Source organism: Heterodontus francisci, chromosome 14 (assembly GCF_036365525.1).
Source record: "Heterodontus francisci isolate sHetFra1 chromosome 14, sHetFra1.hap1, whole genome shotgun sequence".
NCBI lineage: Eukaryota > Metazoa > Chordata > Chondrichthyes > Heterodontiformes > Heterodontidae > Heterodontus > Heterodontus francisci.
Genome location: NC_090384.1, coordinates 75,070,402 through 75,096,065, shown reverse-complemented (window position 1 = coordinate 75,096,065; position 25,664 = coordinate 75,070,402). Strand labels below are relative to the sequence as shown.

The window sequence follows — 25,664 nt, the reverse complement described above, 5'->3', positions numbered from 1 at the left end:
CCAATTTGTACACAGCAAACTCCCACAGACAGCAATGTGATGATGACCAGATTTTTTTTTTGTGATGTTGATTGAGGGATAAATATTGGTCAGGACACCGGGGATAACTTCCCTGCTCTTCTTCAAAATAGTGCCATGGAGTCTTTTATATCCACCTAAGCAGACAGATGGGGCCTTGGTTTAACATCTTATCCGAAAGATGGCACCTCTGACAGTGCAGTGCTCCCTCAGTACTGTACTGTCAGGTAGATTTTTATACTCAAGCCCTGGAGTGGGACTGGAACTCAGAACCTTGAGACTGAGAGGCGAGAGTGCTAACAACTGAGCCACAGCTTTTACGAAAGGGAAATTGTGTTTGACAAATTTATTTGAGTTTTTGAGGATGTAACTGACAGGGTAGATAAAGGGGAACCAGTGGATTTGGTGTATTGGGATTTTCAAAAGGCATACGATAAGGTGCCAGACAAAAGATTGTTGTACAAGATAAGGGCTCCTGGGATTGGGGTAATATATTAGCAAGGATATGTTGGATAAAAGAAGGAAAACACAGAGTAGGAATAGTTGGGTCGTGCTTAGGATGGCAGGCTGTTACTAGTGGGGTGCCGTAAGGATCAGTGTTGGGGCTTCAGCTATTTATTATCTATATTAATAAATTTGACAAAGGGATTGAGTGCAATGTATCCACATTTGCAGACAGTGCAAAGCTAGGTGGGAACGTAAGCTGTGAGGAGGACAAAAAAGGGTGGAATTTTAATGGAATGGAGCTGCATGCAGCGGGAAGGCCATTAGTGGGTCAGAAACCCATTAGTAATTGAAGCAGGCTTTACCTTGGCTTTTTAGCTCAGCAATGGGAAGTGACTTCTGTCTTCCACACAGCTTGGAAAATGTGTGCTGGCTATTAAAGCCAGAATTCTGGGTTAGATCCTGAGTTAATTGGGGATTTAAATGTTTTTTCGACTTCTCTGTCTCTATCTCTGGGGATAGGCTGTCCATTGATATTCATTATAAGCCCACTGACTCCCGTAGCTACCTCGACTACACTTCTTCACACCCTGTCCCCTGTAAGGACTCCATTCCAGTCTCCCAGTTTGGCCATCTACGACACATCTGCTCTGATGATGCAACCTTCCACGACAGTGCTTCTGATATGTATTCCTTTTTCCTCAATTGAGGACTTCCCCCCCCACTGTGGGTGACAGGGCCCTCAATCGTGTCCGGCCCATTTCCCGCACTTCTGCCCTCACCCCGTCCCCTTCCTCCCAGAACTGCGACAGGGTTCTCCTTGTCCTCACTTTCCACACCGATCATGGTGCGCCATTTCTGCCACCTCTAGCTTGATGGCACTACCAAACACATCTTCCCTCCCCTGTCAGCATTCTGAAGGGATCGTTCCCTCCGTGACACCCTCCTCCACTCCTCCATTGCCTCCGACACCTCATCCCCTTCCCATGGCACCTTCCCATGCAATTGCAGAAGGTGTAATACCGGCCCTTTTACCTCTTCTCTCCTCACTATCCAAAGCCCCAAACACTCTTTTCAGGTGAAGCAGCAATTTACTTGTACTTTTTAAAATTTAGTATACTGTATTTTCTGCTCAGAATGCCGTCTTCTCTACACTGGGGAGACCAAATGCAGATTGGGTGATCGCTTTGTGGAATACATCCGCTCAGTCCACAAACAGGACCCCGAGCTTCCTGTCGCTTGCCATTTCAACACATCCCTCTGCTCTCATGCTCACATATCTGTCCTGGGCTTGCTGCAGTGTTCCAGTGAAAATCAACGCAAGCTTAAGAAACAGCACCTCATTTACTGATTAGGCACGCTACAGCCTACCGGACTGAACATTGAGTTCAATAATTTCAGAGCATGACTGGCCATTTTTTTGTTTTTATTTTTATTTTAGTTTGTTTCATCATTCATTTTTTTAACCATGCACTTGCCCACTGTTTTTTTTCATGTTGTGCTTTTGGCTGAGTGAGCTCAAAGAACCGTAACAAAAACTCGTCAGATATTGCCTCAAACCTTTCCACTTTACTTTTCTTCTGCTCTTTTCAGTCGCTATTTGCATGTGTGTATCCAATATGCATGTTAGTGTGGGGTGCGGTGTGTACCATAGGCGATAATTGAATTAGAGTTTACGTTTAATAAATTTCAACTTTTCTTCTTTAATGCTAAGAAAGCCTGTTTGTACTGGTTTCCTTATAATTGGAAAGCAGTGAATAAGGATTCACCAAGGGGGTGCTTAAAAAAAACACGGTGTGTTAAAAATTAAACCCTGTTATGGTGAGACCATGTGAAGACTGAAACGGAACCCCTAGACCTCTTTCTCACCTGGTCGTATCAACCTCCCTTTACTTGCTTCCTTCTGCATTATAAACCTAAAGTTCTCTTTTCTCACAGCTCATATCTTTACCCTTGAAATCAGTCTTTTTGCTTTTTCCTCTGTCCTTTTGACCAATTACTGCTCAGGCTCACACATGAAAAATTGTTACTTGCACAAGGTACCAGAGGGCTGCTAATGCAGAATATTAAAAAATATCATGCCGAGGACTGCAACAGGAATTTTGCAGTGGTGACATTCCTACAAATGATATAGTAAGAACCATCTCACCAGGAAAACATCATTGTTTATTGTATAGGTGTTTATATCCCATAATCATAAGCATTAAAACAATTTTCCTTGTCATTAGAGAAAGATTCTATGGACTGTTGACTAAGTCAGTTTGTATTAATGCATTTTTTTTCCAACATGTAAAAAAATTCTGAAAGAAAGGTTTGATTCCCTTGGTAGCTCAGAGGTTTATGACCTCTCTCTAGTTAACATCTGCACACAGGCTGCTGAGGATTTTTTAACAGCTGTGTTATCAGTAATAAATGAAGCGTATCAACAAAGAATATGGGATAAATATATTACTCAATGAACAGTGCTCATTTTCTCCATTAGATCACTTCAGGTCTCCTGCTCATTTCACGTCCAATGCCACGCACTCAATATTAATTTTTAGTGAGCAAATTTTAAACACCACCCACTGAATACTGTGTAAATAGTTTATTTTTCTCTTTTATCTGAACATTTTATTGCCTGGTCTCCGATGTGGATGTCGCTGGCAAGACCAGCATTCATTGCCCCTCTCTCATTGCCCTTGAGAAGGTGATGGTGAGTCATCTTTTTGAATACAACTGAATGGCTTGCTTGGCCTATTTTAGAGGGCAGTAAAGAGTTAACAATTTTGCTGTGGGTCTGGAGTCACATTAAGGCCAGTTTGGGTCAGGAAGGCAGATTTCCTTCTCCAAAGGACGTCGGTAAATGGGTTGGGTTTTTACAACAATCCAGTAATTTCATGGTCACCATCACTGATATCAGATTTTATCTGATTGAATTTAAATTCCCCAGCTGCCTTTGTGGGGTTTGAACTCATGTCTCCAGATCATTAGTCCAGGCCTCTGGAATACGAGTCCAGTAACATAACCACTATACAAACCTACCATGCTACTAATACAACCGGTATGTAAAAATACTTGATTGTAAAAATACTTGCTTTCAGCTCAACTGTCATTGCTTCTGGTATATAAAATATTTTAATGGGGTTTATTTTCAAAATAAATGAGAAGTGTTAGAATCACAGAATCATAGAATTTTACCCATTCCTCTCCCATTTACCCCATACCTTTTTTTCCCCCTTTTTCAGTTATTTATCTATTTCCTTAACTGTTCTGGATTACATTTCCAGCATTGGGTACTCCAGGGCCTAACAATCTCCTGAATACAATTTCCCTTAACTTTGATCTGTAGTTTCCATCTCACCAAACAGTGGATATAGTTTTGCCCTATTTGTCATATTAAAGCTGTATATAATTTTGAACATCTCCATCAAATCTCCTCTTCATCTTCTTGGCTCTACTAAAACTAGCCCCAGCTTCTCTGTTGCTTCCTTATAGCTATAGTCTCTCATACCTGGTATCATCTTAAAGAATCTCTTCTGTATCTTCTCCATGGTCTTGACATCCTTCCTAAAGTAGAACTAAAAAAAATGGACAAAATATTCTAACAGAAGCCTAATCAATTTCTCAAATTAGAGTCTTTTTAGTGATAGGAAAGTTTTAAAACTGCTTCCTTTGTCCCTCTCTGATTTTCTCCTGAAGACTCTGATACTTGTTGGGGGAGGGGGGCATGAGGGTGGGGGGACGGTACTGTTCATTTAGAAACTTATGCCAATGGCTATTCTTCACGTTTCAATTTGGGCTGTAAGTGTTGGCTACATCATAATTGAGCCCATCTTGTCCTGATCTGATGTACATACATGGGCTGAATTGTCGAGCCAGTGGGGGTCCCGGCACCGACCCAAAAAGGCGAGAGGAACCCCACCTCAGCCCTTTGGAGCCCCTCCGGTGCAATTCAGGGGCACTGGGCAATTAACTGCCCACCATTGGGGTGGACAGGGATCCGACGTCCAAGAGATACCAGCCAATCAGAGGGCTGGCAGCTCAGTAGTTTCAGGAGTGTCACCAGAAGTGGTGCAGACTGCCGTTACTACACCAGGCCCATCGCTGGCAACCCGGACCCCAAGTAAGTGAGGCAGGATCGCTGGGGCCACACCTGCAGATCCTGGTGAAACCAGAGGGAAGGCAGGCGTTGAGGTCAGGGGGTGGGTGTTAACGGAGGGGCGGCCTTTGCCGGTGGGTGCCCTCCGTGGGCCACAGATTGCCCATGGAGGAGGTCCCTCCACCCAAGCCGGCAGGGAGGCTGCCTTGTTGAACTGGGCAACCTCCTCCCGCCATTTCCGCACCCCCACCGCCACCACATCCCCGGCCGCCGGTTTTAATTCCAACCCTCTGTCACAATTCTATAGGTCCCGCGCCTCCTACGCTCTCTCCAAGGGGCCCATTAAATTCCGTCCATGCAGTCTATAGTATGAGTCACAGCTAATTCACTTCTTTCAGTTAAAAAAACAATATTTTGATTGAAGAGTTTCCACAAAAGCAAAACTTTGTAGATGCTGAAAATCTTAATGAAAAAAAGATGCTGTAAATACTCAATAGGTCAGCGAGCAACTGTGGAGAGTTCTGTTGATTGGTCACTGACCTGAAATGTTACCTCTGCTTCTTCTCTTCACAGATGTTGTTGACCTGCTGAGTGCTTCCAGCATTTTCTGTTTTTATCTCATTGGCAAGCTATCATAGTCATTTTCTAATTGGCTATTAGTTCATTCATTAGAAGTAGCTGCAATATTTGTTGAGCATAATATGTTACTAAAAGTCAAAGGAAATGTTAATGCATTCCGATACCTTCATTTTTCTTTGTTTGTCTTCTAAATTATGCAGCAGTACAAACTGCTGGAATTCTACCAAAATTCTTTTCTTTCTTTCTTCTTTTGGGCCTCCTTATCTCGAGAGACAATGGATACGCGCCTGGAGGTGGTCAGTGGTTTGTGAAACAGCGCCTGGAGTGGCTATAAAGGCCAATTCTGGAGTGACAGGCTCTTCCACAGGTGCTGCAGAGAAATTTGTTTGTCGGGGCTGTTGCACAGTTGGCTCTCCCCTTGCGCCTCTCTCTTTTTTCCTGCCAACTACTAAGTCTCTTCGACTCGCCACACTTTAGCCCTGTCTTTATGGCTGCCCGCCAGCTCTGGCGAATGCTGGCAACTGACTCCCACGACTTGTGATCAATGTCACACGATATCATGTCGCGTTTGCAGACGTCTTTATAGCGGAGACATGGACGGCCGGTGGGTCTGATACCAGTGGCGAGCTCGCTGTACAATGTGTCTTTGGGGATCCTGCCATCTGCCATGCGGCTCACATGGCCAAACCAAAATAGTAACTGGGAAATAGGGTTTAGTCGCACTTAGATGTGACTTTTAAAATGTATTCAACTAAAATGGATCAATTTAATAAAAAAAACTCTTACTACTCCTTCTTTGAAAAATGAAAAATTTAGAAACATGGTAATATTCCAGTAATACGGAAGCAGTTTGGGTAGAGATGAGAAATCATAAAGGCAGGAAGTCACTTGTGGGAGTGATGTACAGGCTACCAAACATTAACCACACTGTAGGACGGGGTATAAAGGAAGAAATAATCACAGCTTGTCAGAAAGGTACAGCAATAATTATGGGGGAATTTAACCTACATTTTGACTGGAAAAATCAGATGGGCTGAGGTAGCTTTGATGAAGAGTATATATCATGTTTTCGGGATAATTTCTTGGAACAATACATTCTGGAGCCAACCAGAGAGCAGGCTATACTGGACCTGGTATTGTGAAACAAGATAGGATTAATTAATGATCTCATAGTTAAGGCACCCCTCGGTAGCAGCAGTCATAATATGATTGAATTTTACATTCAGTTTGAGGGAGAGAAGAGTGGGTCCAAGACTAGTATTTTAAACTTCAATAGAGATACAGTGGCAGACATTTAAGGGGATATTTCAGAATACACAGAATAGAAACATTTCAATGAGAAAGAAAAATTCCAAGGGTGGGACCCGCCATCCGTGATTAACTAAAACAGTTAAAGATAGTATCACACTTAAAGAAGAAGCTGACAATTGCACAAAGATGGGAGGCAAGTCAGAAGATTGGACAGAATATAAAAAACAGCAAAGAATGACTAAAAGATTGATAAGGAGGGAAAAATTAGAGTACGAGAGAAAGCTAGCTAGAAGTATAAAGACAGATAGTAAGAGTTTCTATAGATTTAAAAAAAAAGAGTTAACAAAGTGATCATTGGTCCTATAGAAAGTGAGTCTGGGGAAGTAATAATGGATAATAAGGAGACGGCAGATGAATTGAACAGATATTTTGCATCGGTCTTCACTGTTGAGGATATAAGTAACATCCCAGTATTAGCTGTAAGTCAGGAAATGGAAGGGAGGGAGGAACTCAAGAAAATTACAATCACCAGGGAAGTGGTACTGCACAAATTATTGGAGCTGTGGGCTGACAAGTCCCCGGATCCTGATGGACTTCATCCTAGGGTGCTAAAATAAGTGGCTAGTGAGATAGTTGATGCTTTAGTTTAATTTTCCAAAATTCCCTAGATTCGGGGAAGGTTCCATTAGATTATAAAATAGCAAATGTAACTCCTTTATTCAAAAAGGGAGGGAGACAGAAAACAGGAAACTACAGGCCAGTTACCCTAACATCTGTCTTAGGGAAAATGTTGGAAGCTATTATTAATGATGTTATAGCAGGGAATTTAGAAACATTCAAGGTAATCAGGCAGTGTCAACATGGTTTTGTGAAAGGGAAATCATGTTAAACCAATTTATTGCAGTTCTTTGAGCGAGTTACATGTGCTGTGGATAAACGGGAAGCAGTGGATGTATTGTACTTAGATTTCCAGAAGGCATTTGTTAAGGTGCCACATCAAAGGTTATTGCAGAAAATAAAAGCTCATGGTGTAGGGGGTTACATATTGGCATGGATAGAAGATTGGTTAGCTGACAGGAAACAGAAAGTAGGCATAAATGGGTCATTTTCTGGTTGACAAGATGTTAACGAGTGGTGTGCCACAGGGATCTGTGCTGGGCCTCAACTTTTTAAAATTCATATAAATGACTTAGATGAAGGGACCAAAGGGATGATTGCTAAATTTGCTGATGACACAAAGATAGATAGGAAAGTAAGTTGTGAAGAGGACATAAGGAGGCTACAAAGGGATATAGATAGGTTAAGTGAATGGGCAAAGACCTGGCAAATGGAGTATAATGTGGAAAAGTGGGAAATTGTCCACTTTGGCAGGAAGAATAAAAATAAAGCATATTATTTAAATGGTGAGAGATTGCAGAGCTCTGAGATGCAGAGGGATCTGGGTGTCCGAGTGCATGAATCGCAAAAGGTTAGTATGCAGGTACAGCACATAATTAGGAAAGCTAATAGAATGCTATAGTTTATCGCCAGGGGAATTGAATACAAAAGTAGGGAGGTTATGCAGGGCATTGGTGAGACCACATCTGGAGTACTGTATACAGTACTGGTCTCCTTATTTAAGGGAGGATGTATATGCATTGGAGGCAGTACAGAGAAGGTTTACTAGACTAATACTGGAATGGACGGGCTGTCTTACGAGGAAAGATTGGACAGGGTGGATATGGAAAGGATGTTTCCCCTTGTGGGAGAATCTAGAACTAGATCACTTTTAAAATTAAGGGGTCGCCCATTTAAGACAGAGATGAGGAGAAATGTTTTCTCTCAGAGGGTTGTGAGTCTTTGGAATTTTCTCCCTCAAAAGTCGGTGGAAGCAGAGTCTTTGACTATTTTTATGGCAGTGTTAGATAGATTCTTGATAAGCAAGGGGATGGCAGGTTATTGGGGGTAGGTGGAAATATGGAGTAATCAGTTCAACCATGAACTTATTGAATGGCAGAGCAGGCTCAAAGGGCCGAGTAACTTACTCCTTCTCCTAATTCATATGTTCTCTGGTTTGTGGCTTTTACTTTGGAATTGCAGGAATTTGTGCCACTGCACTGTTTTTTTTTCTTTGTGTTACGACCAGGTGAGAAAAATATCCAGATGTCTTTTACTGTCTTCACCTGGTCTTATTGTAACAGGGTTTACTTTTAAAACACGCTGTGTTTTGAGCTCCACCTTGGTGAATCCTTGTTCACAGCTTTCTAATTATAAGGCAAAGAAATTAGCACAAACAGGCTTTCTTGGGTTTAAAGAAGAAGAGTGAAATTTATTAAACTTTAAACTTAAACTCTAATTCAGTTAATGCCTATGGATACTCGCCGTGCCCCATGCTAGTGTCAGGCAAAACCCCCACCTGCCGTGACTGAGGCACACATTATTTCGCCACATGAACAAAAACGTAAAATTGCAAGGCCCTGACTGGAAGGATATTTGCATAGAATGAGCAGTGTTCGATCAAAAGGGACCCAGTAGTTACTTATCCAATACACAGAAGTGGTCAGACCAGATTTAGTCACATGACTAACTGGCTGTTGCACAGAATTTGAACTTACAACAAAGGATTTTGAAGAGATTGTTCCATATAAGGAGCTAATCACATGACTAACCTGCTGGGTAACCTGGGAGTTTTTTTTTAAATTTGAACTCCCAACAAAGGAATTGGAACAGAGAGAACGCCATGTGCTCATGGACTGAGAACATCTCCTCTCCTGCCTTTCAACCTGCCTTCAGCTCTTCCTACAGAACTGAATCATGTGAAAACACGTGAAATTCAGAGAAAGGTTTCCTACGTGAATAAGGTTTTAAGAAGACTACTGGGCCCCAATGAAATGCAAGACCACATCTTCAGTCAAGGACTACAGCGAGCTCAAGAGAGTAACAGGATATTGCCTCAAACTGTTGGAAACATAGAAAATAGGAGCAGGAGTAGGCCATTCGGCCCATCGAGCCTGCTCCGCCTTTCATTATGATCATGGCTGATCATCCAATTCAGTAACCTGTTCCCTTTTCCCCCCGATATCCTTTGATCCCTTTCGCCCCAAGAGCTATATCTAACTCCTTCTTGAAAACATACAATGTTTTGGCCTCAACTGCTTTCTGTGGTAGCGAATTCCACAGGCTCACCACTCTCTGGGTTAAGAAATTTCTCCTCATCTCAGTCCTGACAGGTTTATCCTGTATTCCTTAGACTATGACCCCTGGTTCTGGACTCCCCCACCACCGGGAACATCCTTCCTGCATCTACCCTGTCAAGTACTGTGAAAATTTTAAAGGTTTCAATGAGATCCCCCCTCACTCTTCTGAACTCCAGCGAATATAATCCCAACCGACTCAATCTCTCCTCATATGTCAGTTCCGCCATCCCAGGAATCAGTCTGGTAAACCTTCGCTGCACTCCCTCGATAGCAAGAACATCCTTCATCAGATAAGGAGACCAAAACTGCACACAATATTCCAGGTGTGACCTCACCAAGACCCTGTATAATTGTAGCAAGACATCCCTGCTCCTGAACTCGAATCCTCTCGTTATGAAGGCCGACATACCATTTGCCCTTTTTACTGCCTGTTGCACCTGCATGCTAACCTTCAGCGACTGGTGTACGAGAACACCCAGGTCTTGTTGCATATTCCCCTCTCCCAGTTTATAGCCGTTCAGATAATAATCTGCCTTCCTGTTTTTGCTACCAATGTGGATAACCTCACATTTATCCACTTTATATTGCATCTGCCATGCATTGGCCCACCCTCTCAACTTGTCCAAATCAACCTGAAGCCTCTCTGCATCCTCCTCACAACTCACCCTCCCACCCAGTTTTGTGTCATCCGCAAAATTGGAGATATTACATTTAGTTCCCTCATCTAAATCATTAATATATATTGTAAATAGCTGGGGTCCTAGCACGATCCCTGCGGTACCCCACTAGTCACTGCCTGCCATTCGGAAAAAGACCCGTTTATTCCTACTCTTTGTTTACTTTCTGCCAACCAATTTTCTATCCATCGCAATACACTACCCCCAATCCCATGTGCTTCAATTTTACATGCTAACCTCTTACGTGGGACTTTGTCGAAAGCCTTCTGAAAGCCCAAATAAACCACATCCACTGGCTCCCCCTCATCAACTCTACTAGTTACATCCTCAAAGAATTCTAGTAGATTTGTCAAGCATGATTTTCCTTTCGTAAATCCATGCTGACTCTGTCTGATTCTACCACTGTTTTCCAAGTGCTCTGCTATAAATCTTTGATAATGGACTCTAGAATTTTCCCTACTACCGACGACAGGCTGGATGGTCTATAATTCCCTGCTTTCTCTCTACCTCCCTTTTTAAATAGTGGGGTTACATTAGCTACCCTCCAATCTGTAGGAACTGTTCCAGTGTCAAAAGAATCTTGAAAGGTGACCACCATCCCTGCACTATTTCTAGGGCCACTTCCTTAAGTACTCTGGGATGCAGATTATCAGGCCCTGGGGATTTATCGGCCTTCAATCCCATCAATTTCCCCAACACCATTTCTCTACTAATACAGATTTCCTTCAGTTCCTCCCTCTCACTAAACTCTGTGTTCCCCAACATTTCTGGTATGATATTTGTGTCCTCCTTTGTGAAGACAGAACCAAAGTATGCATTTAGTTGATCAGCCATTTCTTTGTTCCCCATAATAAATTCCCCTGTTTCTGACTGTAAGGGACCTACATTTGTCTTCACCAATCTTTTTCTCGACACATACCTGTAGAAACTTTTACAGTCAGTTTTTATGTTCCTTGCAAGCTTACTCTCGTACTCTATTTTTCCCTTCTTCATCAATCCCTTGGTCCTCCTTTGCTGATTTCTAAATTGCTCCCAATCCTTAGGTCTGTTGTTTTTTTCTGGCGAATTTGTATGCCTCTTCCTTGGACCTAATGCTATCTCTAATTTCCCTTGTAAGCCATGGTTTGGCTACCTTTCCCGTTTTACTTTTGTGCCAGACAGGAATAAACAATTGTTGCAGTTCATCCGTGTGCTCTTTGAATGTTTGTCATTGCCTATCCACCGTCATCCCTTTAAGTAATGTTTCCCAATCCATCATAGCTAACTCGTGCCTCATACCTTCGTAGTTTCCTTTATTAAGATTCAGGACCCTAGTCTCAGAATCAACTACGTCACTCTCCATCTTGAAGAAGAATTCTATCATATTGTGGTCGCTCATCCCCAAGGGGTCTCGCACAATGGGATTGTCAATTATTCCTCTCTCATTACTCAATACCCAGTCTCGGATGGCCTGTTCTCTGGTTGGTTCCTCAACATATTGGTCCAGAAAACCACCCCGTATACACTCCATGAATTCCTCCTCTACGGTATCTACTTATCTTTTCTTCTGCTCTTTTCTGTCCCTATATGCACGTTTATATCGCATGTGCATGCTCGCGTGGGCACATCATATATCCAGAGGTGTGAACCGTACTAGCGTTTAAGTTTTAATAAAATTCCATCTTTCTTCTTTAAACCAAAGAAAGCCTGTTTGTGTTCATTTCTTTGCCTTATAATTGGAAAGTTGTGAACAAGGATTTACAAAGGGGGAGCTCAAAACACAGTGTGTTTAAAATTAAACCCTGTTACAATCAGACCAGGTAACGACCAGCTAAAGACTCCTAAACACATTTCTCACCTGGTTGTAACACTAGCATGCATACAAGAGCAGAAGAAAAATAAAGTGGAGAGGTTTGAGGCAATATCAGAAGAGTTTCTTGTTGTTGTGTTTCGAGCTCACTGTAGTCCTTTTGTACGTAGTCTTGCTTTTCGGTGGGGCCCAGTATTCTTCTTAAACCTTGTTCGCTGTGGGACACTTTTCTCTCTTGGGACTTGTGTGTTCAATGGATCTTCAGTTCCGTGAAAAAGAGATTCGAGTAGACAGGAGAGAGATCTTTTCAGCCCAGGAGCAAACAACTTTCTGAGTTTTAAAACTCTGTGGCAAGTTCAAATTCAAAAAACTCCAACTGCCAGTTTGTTATGTGACTAAACTGGTCTGGCCAGGTCTTCTGTGTATTGGGGAAGCAGGGACTGGGTCTTTTTTCCAACACTGTCTGCTAGTATGCAAAAATGGTCTTTCCGGTGATGGGCCTGGCAATTCATTGTGATAGGCCCTCTTTTCTTCCCAGCAGTAATTTTAAGTCTTAATGTTCATGTGGCAAAATAATATGTGCCTTATTCTTGGCAGATAGGGGCCTGCATGACATTTGGGAACAGCAATAGTAACATGTTATGTTAGCAAAAGTTCAAAAAATGGTAAGCATCAAAAATATTCAAACTGATTTTGCCAAGTATTTACAGCAAAGAAACAGGCCATATGGCCCAACAGGTGCATGCCAGCTTTGAAACATGACAATTATTTAGTATTGACTGTAAACCCGATAAAAGCTTGCAATTGAATTCCAATTGTATGCTGTCTGTCGCAAACTAAGTTATATATTCCATTGTAACAGAGAAATGGACATATGAAAACAACTGGGCAAGCAACAATGCCGATGGGAGGTTGGTCATAATCTGCTTTAGCATCTATTGATCATTTATCTCCGAATAGTATGTTTGACATAGGCTTCAATATCATTTGAGTGTATGCTTTTTCTTGGTTTTTAGTGCATAAGCACTTTTACTTCCTGCAGATTAACTGACCTTAATGAAGAATATTTAACTAAAAGGAAAATCTGATCGTGTCTGACTTTCACAATTTGCTCAAGCTGAACCTAGAGTCAAGTGTTCCATGACCAAGTGCACCTAAAACATGCTGAGAACCATTGCACCTGTTGAGTTTTCAGTTTTTTATTATTCATGTGGGTGTTGCTGGCTGGGCCAGCATTTATTGTCCATCCCTAATTGCCCTTCTTGAACCACTGCAGTGCTGGAGGTGTAGGTACACCTACAGTACTATTATGAAGGGAGTTCCAGGATTTTGACCCAGCGACAGTGAAGGAACGGCAATATAGTTCCAAGTCAGGATGGTGCATGGCTTGAAGGGGAACTTGCAGTTGTGGTGTTCCCATGCATCTGCTGCCTTTATCCTTCTAGCTGGTAGAGGTCTTGAGTTTGGGAGGTGCTGTCTAAGGAGACTTGGTGAATTGCTGCAGTGCATCTTGTAGATTGTACACACTGCTGGCATTGTGCGTCAGTGGTGGAGGGAGTGAATGTTGAAGGTGGTGAATGGGGTGCTAATCAAGTGGGTTGCTTTATGTTGGATTGTGTTGTGCTTCTTGAGTGTTGCTGGAGCTGCACCCATTCAGGCAAGTGGAGAGTATTCCATCACACTCCTGATTTGTGCCTTGTCGATTGTGGACAGGCATTCAGGAGTCAGGAGGTGAGTTACACACCACAATACTCCCAGCCTCTGTCCTGCTCTTGTAGCCACATTATTTATGTAGCTGGTCCAGTTCAGTTTCTGGTCAATGATAGCCCCCAGGATGTTGATAGTGGGGGATTCAGTGATGGTAATGCCATTGAACTCTAGCGGAAATGGTTAGATTCTCTCTTGTTTGAGATGGTCATTGCCTGGCACTTGTGTGGTATGAATGTTACTTGCCACTGATCAGCCCAAGCCTGGATGTTGTCCAGGTCTTGTTGCATCTGGGCACTGGTTGCCCCCCCTCACCCTCGGTGCAATCCTCCAGTCTTTTTAAATCCATGTTTGAGGAGCCCAGGATCCCCCGCCCTTTAAAGAGAAGTTGTGAATGGTGCTGAACATTGTGCAATCATCAGCAAACATCCCCACTTCTGACCTTATGATGGGGGGAAAGTCATTGATGAAGCACTTGAAGGTGGTTGGGCCTAGGACACTACCCTGAGGAAATCCTGCAGTGATGTCCTTGGACTGAGATGATTAACCACCAACAACCACAACCATCTTCCTTTGTATTAGGTATGACTCCAACCATCAGAGAGTTTTCCCCCTGATTCCCATTGACTCCAGTGTTGCTAGGCTCCTTGAAGCCTCTGTCAAATGCTGCCTTGATGTCAAGGGCACTTACTCTCACTTCACCTCTGGAGATCAACACTTTTTTGTCCATGTTTGGGTAAAGGCTGTAATGAGGCCAGGAGCCGAGTGGCCCTGGTGGAACCCAAACTGAGCGTCACTAAGCAGGTTATTGCTGAGCAAATGCCGCTTGATAGCATTGATAAAATTCTTCAACATCAGAAATTGCTTCACTTGGCATGAAAATTAAATCAAAAGCAAAAAGTACTTGTGTCAATAAGTAAATTGCCAATAGCTGCACAGCTCCCAAATGATTAAACTTGTCTTTGGCACTGTAAGGGTTAATGTTTTGCAGCTGATGATGACAATAGTGATGATGCACTTGACAAGGGACAGCTAAGATGTGGAGAAAGCTTGAGGCTTTGTTTCTGCTTGTGCTCTTCAAAGCTGAGAATTTGTCTTTGAAGCGCTTTTTTCAGGGTAACTTTCACTTAGGCCTGTTTTTTCTTATTCCCTAAGCCTTCATCTCTTGTGTCGCCCCTCGTAGTCTTACATCCCAAGGCTTTTACACATTCCCTGCCAGACAGATGGTGGCTGTAGGTTTCAGTCCCACTCCAATAAAGCTTCAAAGCAGAAAAGCCTGGTTTCATTATACCACGATAAATAGTTCCATTTTAAATTAAATGTGTTATTCATTCAACAATACCTGAAAGTTTGATCATAGTTCCAGACATGTAATCAATTTGCCAGTGGGCCACGTAAACTTGTTTTGTATACAAGAATTAGGCAAAGTTAATATCTTTACTCTAACTGGGCCCTCAGTGTAATATGCCCTGACTTCTGATCTATCTGTTTTGAAGTCCCTTTGAAACAAAGAGCTGAAACATAAATAAAAATGTATTCCATGCTCCTTTTAATATAGTTTTACTAATGAACAGTTTGGGCTCAAACCCTAAATCAGAACAAAGTCAAAATGCTGGGGATATATATTCCATTGCAGTGCAATTGCTTTTTTTAATTTTAAAAAAAGTATGTGTGGCGTCACTGTTATGCAATGGTTGAATAAATTACATCCTGTTTTTGATACATCGGGCTGGATTTTGTGCTGGAGGCATGGCTCCCGGCTCTGGGCCAAAAAGGCAGGGAAACCCTGCCTCTGCTTCTTTGTGCCCCCCGCCCCCCCCCCCCCTCACCCTCGGAGCAATCCTCCAGTCTTTTTGAATCCATGTTTGAGGAGCCCAGGATCCCCCGCCCTTTAAAGACGGGGAACACGCCTCCAAGAGCTGCCGACCAATCAGAGGGCCGGCAGCTCAGCAGTATCAGTAGTGCCACTTGGAGCAGTGGCTATGGTGTGTACTGCAGCAGCCTTGGCCTCAGGCCCAGCACTGGAACCATGGACCAGAGGTATGTGAGGCAGGGTCGCCGGGACCAGTCCAGAAGGCCCCGCCATGGGGGGTGTGGGGGGATGGTTGTACAGTCCAGGGCTGGGGGCCCCAGGTGGTAAAGTTATTCCTGGTGGGGGTCCTTAGTGGACTACAAATTGCCCACGGAGGAGGAAATTCCTCCCCCCCCCCCCCACAAAGCCCGCAGGGAGGATGCCTTGTGTTACAAGGCATCCTCCCTGTGCGGCGGAGGCACCCCTTGCCACGGGTAAGATCCCAACGGCAGCAGGAAGCGGCCCTTAATTGGCCATTAATAGGCCACTTAAGGGCCTCAATTAGCCTGTGGGCTGGAAGGCTGACGCCGCCTATCACACTCCCGGGAAGATCGCTTGGCGACAGGGAGGTGACGGGTCCCGCCACCCATCATGATACTCTGTATCCCTCCGCCTCAGGGGGCCACACAAAATCCCGGCCATACATCCTGAAATCTACTTGTGTTTTGGGATCACGTTCATGTGATTCTTTGGGAGAAGAGAAAAGAAATGGCACTGCTTATAGATGAAACTAATTATAAATGCACAAACCTGCACTAGTGCTATTCTGCAAATACATTTTTCAGATACAAAAATAATACCTTTGCTTGAACAAAATTCTTTACAATTGAGGTGCCTCACCTTTAAATTTTGCCTTAAGAGCAACTTAGATCAGGAGCAGAAAAAATGCAGAGAAAATCCCATCCGCCTTCTATTTTCCCTTTGCAACGGGATGGGAAAGATATGAAGACATTAGACAATCTTGATCAGTTATTTACTAAGTGGCTGCTCGGGAATATTCATATATAACTGTAATTATTCTCCACTCATTCCCATTGGAAAGTTGCCGAAACCTACTGTGCTTCTTAAAACAGTCGAGCCTTTGCAAGCCAGATAGGCTTAGGACACGCTGTCTTGGTGCTGAGCCCTGATGCCGTATATGTAGGAGTACATATGTTGTAATGTTGAGTACATGAAATTGGCATCTGGCAGGTTGTGCAAAATGTAACATTTCACTGACACCTGAATGCTTTACACACCTATTTTATGCTACTTTTTCAGTAAAACCTTTGTTACTCTGGTTTGAGCAGTAGACTATAATGCTTGAAGGACAAATCAAAGATGCATCAAGCTGCAAAGCATATCCCAGATTTTAGAATTCATGATGTGGCTTTAAATACCTCAAGTGTTTTGGGACTATTAATTTATGTAAACCAGGCACAGCTCTGAATTATAAAAGGATCTTCAACTTGTTTAAAAGTAGCTCGTTCAATATCATGTGAGCAAGTTAACCTAACTCAGCATGTCTGTCTTGGTGAACTCACTCATAACTACCAACATTAGAGATTTTTTTTTACTTTTATTAGAAATATCTTGTCAGAAAATTCAGAAGAACAGATAATTGGAGAATGATTAGTAGATATGAATCTAATCTCTGATGGTGAAACTATGATACCAACTGTCCTAAGAATTGTATTGACCAGTTTAAGAAGGAACTGGATAGATATTTTAGTATAAATATTTAAGGGATATGACAGGTAATGTACATTTTTTCCAATATTTGGGACTTGATGGATGAACTGCAATGCTGTTTTCTAGCCTTGTTTATTTTTCTGTTTCTGTGCGTTTAAATAAAGTCATGAAAAAGAAATTCAAATACGAATCCTTTATTATCATCTGAGGTCTAAGAATTTCATTGTGGCTTTCAGTAATGGTGATATCTGGTGATAGTGTATGTGGGGTTTCTTCAGCTTTTGATCTTTTCCCACACATGTAGATGACAATGACTTCAGGTATTTGATGTATTATGATGGTACTCTCACGAGAGAATTAATACTTTTGGGGTGATTGCTGGAGGTTTAACTGAAACAATTTTACTATGTCCTAGTAATTTACCCGTCTATGTATTGCGATAGATTGGAGCTTCCCCAATTTGTTTATTATGATTATATGCACCTTCTTGCAGAGTGAGGATTGCTGACAAGCAGAACAACACTTTTTTTTTGAAATGACCATGTATTTGTAGGGGTCAATTATTGCACTGATTAAAGGCCCAAATTGTTGTAATTTTTTTTTTAAAGGAGGGGCTAAAGTGGTATCATTCCAGCATGGGGACCAGAATTTGGGTCACAAGTCAGTTACACCTATTCTAAACTACGCATTAAATTCAGTTGGATAACTGTGCTTCACCACGTCTTCCAGTGCATGCATATAAGTAATAGGCTAAGGAAGGTAAAAGCTGCTGATCCACAAGCTCCATAATTTTTACCAGAATTGTATATGACTTAAGTGAAGCCTGAAGAATTAAAATTACTGTTTAAGTCAAACCAGGATGTGATTAAATGTATTGGCTTTGATGTCCAAATATCTTCAAGTGACTATGATGGGAATGATTTGATAAATCTATTCCCAGCTTTGATGTCAAGAAAGGATTCTGCAAACTTTCCGTAGGTAATCGTGTCCACGTGTATGCTGGCAGCATCCAGTTCGACCTTTCCATGACTTCTTGACCTCAAATGTACTCCTCAAAATGGTTATTGTCTTGGGACTTAGGGAAGCAATAACTCCACCTTTGACCTTTATTTGCATGGCTGTACATTCTTGGAATATAACTGTTTTGATCTCCCTTCCCTGGAGGGTTTCTCAGGCAAACCCTAAGAAAGGCCTGACATAATAGTTCTTGTACATTTTCCTCTGCTTTGCAACTGAATATAAACACATTCGTCTCCTTCTACCCCTGTGTAAAGTTCAAATTCTGCTACCTTTCACACCAGGTCCTGTGTTTGCTTCAATGAAACCAATTCCCTTAATCCTAATTTTGTAAATACACATTACTTTGGTTTCCGCAACTATTGGGGAGTTTCTAGTATGAAGTACAGCCAGTGGAAGAAAAACACATCTCCTGTCAGCTGAACTCCTATCGTATTAATCTGCCTTACTTCTGGAATGGAACATGCCAGGAAAACAGCCAAGCAGATGACAATGTCCTTTTAGGAAATAATTTGACAGATTGTAATTAGGCACTATGCAATTACAACAATGGATCAGTCTCCAATCTGTGCATCTATAATGACCTTGACAACATGTCACCTACATGAAGAAAATTTAGTGAAGAAGCAGAGTGCTAAGCATTAGTTTTTTTGAATTTTAGCCAGGTTTGACTTTAAGAATAGCTGTCATAAAACTGAAATGTTTTTGTCACAGACTTGCACTAATATTCTGACATTTCCAGTTTAATGACCATAGGAAATTCAAAAAGAGTAGTGTCACGTTCCTTAGTTAACAAAGCAATATGACCATTTGTAACATTTATTGAGTGGGAATGAATTTTATGATGGATCTGCTTAACAGCAATTCTAGCTGTATTTATGCAGAAAATGTCTTGTCAAAGCTGAACACTCAATTTGAACTCTGACTGCCCCACAGGACTGAAAGGAGGGGGGGTGATGAAAATGGTGGTTGCCGCTTCCCAATGCCCTCCTGCTTTTGCTGTTTTCACCACGCAGTATTTGGAATCTGGAAAGGCAGATGGAGGTGGCCCATATGTATATTTAAAAACAGGATCCTACAATACAATCAGGACCCCAGTGACATTTCAGCTTAACATCGTGGAAGTCCTGCCCAAACATCCTGTAAAACCTGGTGAGATTGACGTCTCACAGCCATATGAAGCTCTACAAAAAGGGGCATTCAGCTGCAGCTCAGTGGATCATAGAATCTCTATGATGCCTGATTTTCCAGGAAAGCTTCCTGCTTCCATTATTCTTTCTCATTTTCTTTGCCTTTATCACTCTCACACAGCTTTCTATGGTTATTATTGTTTGTTTCTTCTGGATGAAGAAACAGTTAAAGGAAGAGGAGCAGCAACCAGCCTCAGCTCCAGCGATACTCGTCAGAAAGCAGCAGATGAAGGGGGCTGCTTCTAGTATGCCATACCCAGCACAGAGTGTAGAGCCAAAGAATCATTTTCTTGGAACTATCTGAAGAGTACTGCCTCAAGAGGTTACACTTCTCCAGGCATGCTGTCGCAGGCCTCTGGAACCTCATTCAAGAGGACTGACTCCCTGGTGGATCAGGGGGCTATGCTTTGCCAGTGGCTGTAAAAGCCACCACAGCTTTTAACTTCTTTACCACTGGCTCCCTTTATGCTACATGGGAGATGAACCACATTCCCTCAGCCTGTATTATACAGCTGCATTCAGCAGGTCACAGACGCCCTGTTCGCCAGGACTGATCAGTACACGACTTTCCCCATTGATTTAAACAGTCAGCAATTTTCAGCAGTGGCTGACTTCTGCAAAGTGCAGGTGTAATTGACTGCACACATGTTGCCATCAGGGCACTAGAACTATATGTGAATAGAAAGGGCTACCACTGCATTAATGTCCAGCTAGTGTCCAGTTACAGAAATAGGATCATGCAAGTTTTATCAAGTGTCATGACACATTTATCCTGCAACAATACAACACCCCCTGCAATATTTGACACTCCCGGGAACATGCCAGGATGGTTGCTGGAGAACAAGGGATACCCATCCTAAACCCCGCAGTGCCCAAGCAACACGTATATATAGTTGAAACTAGGGGACCACCAGGATCATTAGCGAGCATGCCACACTGATGCAGAAATGGATTTAGATGTTTCGATAGGTCTGGCAATTCCCTGCAGTATTCTCCATTAAGAGTGTCCCTTATCGCAGTGGTGTATTGCAAATTGCACAACCTCTCCACACAGGCTCCCAACCTTCGGAGGAGGTAAGCAACAGCAGTGCTCATCAGATGAGTAAGACCTGGCAGAAGGTGAGGAAGCAGCAGAAGGAGGGCCATCTCAACACTTTATAGCAGGATAATGACAGGCTAGTTAATTGCTTAGCAATTCTGTTGACCTCATTCTCCTGCCCAGAAAACTTAAATAGAAGCCACTCCCTTCATCCTGCAGTAAAGAAAGTTAAGTAATTCAGATAAGTTGTACATCAATGGCATACATAGACTCAGAAGCTGCTATAAAGCTACACTGCAGACCAAAGTGCCAAATGTGACCATGGTGATTAATTTTATGATAAACATGATAATTGTTTTCCATTAATTTCTCACCCAAGTGTTTTTCCTTAAAGAAGATTTACTACTCTGCTACTACTGTGAGGTGCTTTGTTAGTGACCTTGGCAAAGTTGTTGGAAGACTGCTGTTCATTATGTTCAGACTCTTGAGATGTTGGTGACTTTAGGGTGCTGAAGCCTGTCAATTCAGGGGTGGCACAGTGGCGCAGTGGTTAGCACCGCAGCCTCACAGCTCCAACGACCCGGGTTCAGTTCTGGGTACTGCCTGTGCGGAGTTTGCAAGTTCTCCCTGTAACCGTGTGGGTTTCCGCCGGGTGCTCCAGTTTCCTCCCACAGCCAAAGACTTGCAGGTTGGTAGGTAAATTGGCCATTGTAAATTGCCCGTAGTGTAGGTAGGTGGTAGGAGAATGGTGGGGATGTAGTAGGGAATATGGGTATAATGTAGGATTAGTATAAATGGGTGGTTGTTGGTCGGCACAGACTCGGTGGGCCAAAGGGCCTGTTTCAGTGCTGTATCTCTAAATAAATAAAATAAAAATTCGGGCCACAGACTGCTGCATCCCAGCTGTTGCAGGAGCAGTCTGGCCCAGCTGACTTGCTGGCACCATGGTGGGTATTTGTTGAGGGGGTGGAGAAGGAGCAGACATGGTGACATCCTGAAAGAGGGCAGTACGTACCATTTCCATTGCACCACTGTGATACATCTCAAACTGTTTTGATTGAAGTGACACCACAGAATTCTCTAAGTTATAATACAGCACATCTGCATTAAGCACCAAAATGTACAATGTACCACAGAGGCGTGGAGTATATTTGATTTTTTTCTAAAATGTTTTTAAAGCCCTATGTTTGTTTTTCATTGAGAATGTTTACTTTCACTCTCAAGGAGGAAATGTGCTGATCTCCATGCGGTCTAACCTCCATTGATTTTGCTAACTGCTGGAAACAGTCTACTTCTACATATCCTACCCTTTCATAAATTTAAACGCTTCTATCATATTCCCCAGTAATCTACATTGATTGCTGTATATTCTGTTGTTTCAGGTGGATTTAAAAACATCCAAAGCATTAATCGAAGAAGAGCAGAGGCATTCCCCCTGGTATCCTGGCCAAAAATTATTCCTAAACCAATGCCATTGAAAAACTAGTCCTAATCACACATTTGTTTGTGGGATCTTGCTGTGTGAAAATTGCCATATTTCCTACATTACCACAGTGACTAAACATCTAATTATTAATTGGCTTTAAAGTGCTTTAAGATGTCCTGAGGTCTTGAAAGGCACTATTTAAATGCAAGTTCTTTTGTAGTGCACTAATGAGAAAGGACTACATTTTCAGGTTTTGCTTTGTCTCTGGAACTTACTATACAATCTTCTCACCTTCCTTCTTGCTTTCAAAAATATCAAAATTCTTCTTATTGACTATACTGTTGTATCCCACCTCAACTCCTTTATTTTTTGATAATATTTTTCCTTCTTCCCTCCTGCTCAGCATCATCTATTTTTTGCCTCTTAAATGTAAAATAAGACATCTTTCTGCAAGTGCGAAGCACTATAAAATATGCAATGCTGCTGTGGTTGATTCCCCATGGAGTTCACTGAGGATTTTAGCTCACACAGTAATAAACTCGAAATTCATGTGAACAAAATAATTCGAAGGAACACAAACCAGATGCAGCATGGCAGTTCCTCCAGGCACGACCTGTTGCTAATGATGAAGTGCATTTTATTGACTGACCTGCTTGCTTCAGGATTCTTAATCAAAAACCCAACTACTCTTTTCATATCTAAATATGAATCCGCACCTGAGCCTAGTATTCAGCTGCTCTGGCAATTCAGGATCAGTCATTTCAGTGCTTCAGATTCACGTTGAAATTTATTGACTGGATAAAGGTCAAAAACTGTAAAATGTAAGCAATTAAGCTTTTGACCTATTTCAACTCCATACCATTTGCCTCACTTGACAAAACTTAAGAAACCATGCAAAAATATTCTCTCCGTAGCCTGTAGATATTTGCAATAAAACATCTTTGTGTCCTTATGGAGATCTGAGGATCACTTAGCGCTCCATATTTGTGTAGCCATTGATGTTTCATGTGATTGTACATTAGTTATCTTAAACTTTCTGTGGTTTATTTATCAGAAGAGAAAGCAAGACCGATGTGCAGCCGCTGACAGTTGGTTCACATTCAGTTGGGCTTAGTTCTGACATCTGACACTGGAAATGGACTTTTATCTGTTATGTTACCTGTCTATACTAATAAAATTGTTAATGGTATAGCAAGATTCTGACAGGGTATTTGTTGAAGGTGCTATGACCAGGTGAGAGGGTCTAGGGGTTCCCTCTCAGCCTTTGCCTGGTTTAACTGTAACAGGGTTTAATTAAAAAAAATATAGCTCCCCCTTTAGTGAGTCCTTGTTCACTGCTTTCCAATGGTAAGGCAAATAAATCAATTCAGACAGGATCTCTTAGATTTTAAACAAGAAAGGTAGAACTTTATGAATCTTAAATTCTAATCTGGTTAACGACTACGAATATGCGACGGGACCATGCTAGCATTTACACGCAATAAACACATGCAGATAGAGGTAGAAAAGAATAAAGGGGAAAAGTTTGAGGCAATAGATGGGTTTCTATTTTACTGTCCTTTTGAGTTTTCTGTGAAGTCTTTGGTTGCCGGTCAGACTTGCAATTCATTGGGGCCCAGTACACGCTTCAACTTGTTTCGAGGTCAGAGTCTTTTCTCTCTTGAGGTTTACGTGGCTTCCATGGGTCCAGTGGCTTGGGAGAAACTGCCTCTGCCTTTCTCTGTGGCACCATTCAAAAAAAACCCAGGTTGGCCAGCAGATTAGTCATGTGACTAGCTGTTTTCACCACTTCTGTTTGTGGATTCTGCCATCTTAGCGGTCATCCTGGAATGAGAGCGTCCTCACCTTCAATGTCTGGTGATCACAGCCCATTTTGGGTTAAGTGGACCAAGGAATAGTCCTTTGTCTCTCCAAGCACTGTCTGTTCGTATGCAAATGTTTGTCCAGCCAAGTATCTGGTGAGTTTTTTTAACAAGTCATTACTTCACTCCAGGAACAGTTTAAAATCAATGTTCATATGACAAAATTAATATGCTGCATTCTTGGCAGTTGAGAGTCTGCATGACAAAGGTTAATACAAATCTCTGGTTAATATGCTATTTTTGATTCAAGTTTGTTACTTTCCACTTTCATGTGGTATTCTAAAAGAAATTTAAGCCTAGAGTTTTCTTCTGGGTGGTATTAGTTATTTTCTTCGGCCTTTTACAAAATATGGTGGATGGGAGATAGCAGATGAGTGGACAAAATATAAACAGAATATTTTTATTTCAATTATGAACACGGAGGTGCGTAATTACACTTATTTGACATCATTGACACACTCAGTAGTTGCTGGGCTTAATTCAGTCACTGTGGAGGTCTCTGATGATAGATTACAGTAACTTCATCACAACTGATGTTTAACAGGTCTGTAATTATCTGGTTTCTTCCTCCCTCCTTTCTCAAATAATGGAGTGATATTTGCAATTTTACAATCCAAAGTGACAATTCCTGAATCTATGGAAAGTTGCACCCCTTTAGCTGCTCTTGCACTGAATCTTTGCGATCCCAAGTAAGTGTACTGCAGGCCAAGCTCCTCCTTTAGGCTGGTCAAAATGGGAGGTGGAGCTTATATTAGAAAATTCTGCACAGCTGCCTTCCTATGCTATCAGCATGAGTGTGCCTAACCAATGGATCAGCAAACTCATTTTTGCTGACATAGTACAGGACCAGTTGACTGACTAACCTCTTGTCCTAAAAGATGCCACATTATAAACCCCTGCTGTTACATGCAATCCAGCTTTAAAAACACAGAGCAATATGCTACTTAACTGAAATCTTTCAATATTTTCTTTGTGCATGAATGGATAATTTGCTGTGAAGGAGCAGTACAATAGTAGCTATGTCTCACTCCACAGAACTCCTCATGCTCAATGACTAGATGTGACTTTGGATGCCTCTGGAGCATCAGGTTTGTTAATCAACAGTTCAGAGAAGATAAGCTCCGTAAGAACACAGCATGTGTTTTCCCTCTATTGTTCTGCAGGTTTTAGTTTAATAAGAGGCATTTTCATGATTGAACAGCTGCTTATATAGGTAAATATTTCACTGCGCAAAGCAGCCTAATTAAGGGATTGGATTCTGACAGTGCTCACCAGCTTCTTTTTGCGAACTTGCCTGGGGCACTTTCACACACTGCGAGAGTGCCAGACTTTTATGAGGCTAGAAAGGATTTGACTGACAAGCGTATAAATATTGAGCAACAATATGTGTAGTCAGAATGCAATGAAGCTTGCTAATGTGTGTCGATGGAAGGATTATCCTGAACAGGAAATGTTTGGACCTTAGTACAATAACTACTTGGCACTCATATTAAAATGTTACAATAAATGCATTTGAAAGAGAAGTTAACTCTTTTGCAAAAGCATGCCGCCATTTTCAAAGCTTACAGGATGAGAGGTGGTTCAAGTGGCATAAAACACCAACACAGACAAGTTGGGATGAATGGCCTGTTTCTGCACTGTACATTCTATGTAATTTTAATCTATGTAATATCTGGATACATCATGTTCTATACAGAGAAATATAGACACTCACATACTCATAGATTTCCTGGGATGCAGTTCCTTAATTGATGCACTAATTGTTGCTCTTTGGATGGGTGGCATTCCAACTCGTGTCTGTACCCCTGAGCCTGTCAAATTCTCAGGTGCAGGGTAATTTAAATATGGATATTATTGTAGCAGCACCTCCGGTGTGAAGACGGGG

At 42.0% G+C, this 25,664-nt stretch overlaps 1 long non-coding RNA gene across 1 annotated transcript in view; it reads left to right on the top strand.

The window, feature by feature from the left end:
* LOC137377323 (uncharacterized) overlaps nucleotides 1-25,664 on the top strand; it is a 191,868-nt gene that overhangs the window by 59,616 nt on the left and 106,588 nt on the right. The window lies entirely within an intron of this gene.